Source organism: Rhinolophus sinicus, chromosome 17 (assembly GCF_057876585.1).
Source record: "Rhinolophus sinicus isolate RSI-liver-muscle chromosome 17, RSI-T2T, whole genome shotgun sequence".
Lineage (NCBI taxonomy): Eukaryota > Metazoa > Chordata > Mammalia > Chiroptera > Rhinolophidae > Rhinolophus > Rhinolophus sinicus.
The window spans coordinates 172,017,060-172,018,907 of NC_142517.1; the positions used below are offsets into that span (position 1 = coordinate 172,017,060).

At 46.2% G+C, this 1,848-nt stretch overlaps 1 pseudogene; it reads left to right on the forward strand.

Annotated features, from left to right (window-relative positions):
* The first annotated feature begins 372 nt into the window (after positions 1 to 372).
* Positions 373 to 1,528, forward strand: LOC109459742 (scm-like with four MBT domains protein 1 pseudogene; annotated as a pseudogene).
* The last annotated feature ends 320 nt before the right edge of the window (positions 1,529 to 1,848 follow it).

Below are 1,848 nucleotides of genomic sequence, written 5' to 3' on the forward strand. Positions count from 1 at the left end.
TTTCCCCATGTCCTATTGTACTTCAAAGACTTTTAAAATATCACTTCCTCCTAGAAAACTGTTCCTAATTCCCCATTTCTATGTCAACTCTCTGTCCTTTAAACAACAATTATTGGCTTTATATTCATTTTTGTATACCATGCAAAGAAAGATCCCTGAAGATATATGGCAGCTGCCTGCATCTGCAAGCAGGCAGGGGAAAGGGCTCAACAAAGAAGTAATGGCTTCCGCCAGCTCTTCCATCTGGGAGAAAGCTGCCCCCTCCAGCCTTTGCCCTGAAGTAAGACAACTCAGTTCCTCCCCGTATATCCCTGGCATATTTGGAGCTGTTGCCCCAGCTGGGGCTCAAGGCAAGCAATTCCATCAGTGATTATGGTTAACGGAAAATGTTGCTGTCCAAAGATATACTTCAACCACCATTGCTTCTCAGGGCCATATCTTAACAAAGGAAGAATTGCTGAGCTGTCCCAACGTGGAGGAGCTGGGAGCTGTGTTCTGGTCCTCAGAGAGCTCAAGTTCTCCCTTAACTTATCAATGTAGCCTATACATCCAGTCGTGTTTCAGAAGCTATGGCTGGGCAAAGACTCTGTGTCACATGGATATGGGGGAGTCCTGAAGGCCAAACACAAAGAAAATAGTTATGGGACTGAGATAGTGAGCAGCAGATCGGTGACTGAATTCTGCCGGCAGACCTCTATCAAACTGGGGTGCTGTCTCAATCTATTAGGTCCGTGGATGGTGTTCTAAGAATTGCTCTGTACTTACAGGGACCAAATATACACACTACTATGGAAAAAAGAAAAGTAAAATAATTGGGAGGCCACCTGGTGGGCATAGTAACTTAGTGTGTGCCCTGAAAAAGGCCAGTAAGAGGAGAAAGAGGCGGGAAAATGCTTTTGTTCATTAGAAAAAACGCTCCCCTGCATCTGTTAATACCCCAGCAGGCTTTCCCCAGGGAAGTGGGGGTGAAGATGAGGATGACCCAAATGAAGGAGCCGACCAGTCCCCAAGTGAAAACAGTACAGCTGAGCAGCAGAATGAGCTACAGGAAGAGTTAGAAATGGCAGGGAAAAAGTCACACTCCTCCCTTCCCACCCAAAGTGAGATATCCACATCGCTGCCTCCAGACAGACAAAGAAAAGAAAGCTTCACACTTTTTCATTTTCTGATAATAAGAATAAACCTCCTTCACCAAGTTGCTGAAAGGCTTCACCTGGACAGTAAGCCCCTGAAGTGGAGTGTGGCAGATGTGTGGGTCATCAAATCCGCCGACGGTATTCCATTAGCAAGAATATTCCTACACCAGGAAATCGATGGGCAAGCCCTGCTGCTCCTTACCATTCCCACCGTTCAGGAGTGCATGGACTTAAAATGGGGCCCTGCCACCAAACTCTGCCATCACAGGGAGAGGATCAAGTTTCCTTTTTATGAGCAGGAACTGAGGACCACCCAAAGTGGTCTGTGTCTTCAAAGCACAAAAGCAGCCAATCCTTCCCCTGCTCCACAAGTGGAGCTGAAACTGTCCTGAGGCTACGGTCCCTGCAGGTACACTTCCAGGGAAGGAAGACCCACACCAAGGAAGCAAAAACTGCACCAAAGTGGCTCTCCTGCCTGAGGAAATGTGGGCATCTCTCGTTCAGCAGATTAGTTTTTAAAAAGCAAAGGTTGTGAAGAAAGGACTCATATAAGAGGAGTAAGTATTTCCAGTGACATGGCCAAAAAACAAAGAATAATTTAGGCTTCTGGAAAGCACCCTTTTGGTTCTTTGCTTTTTGTTCTGTTCCTTCCCACTGTAGATTGAAGTTTGTTCTCTGCTTTCTCCTTCTTAGAAAGAGAGGACCTATAGCT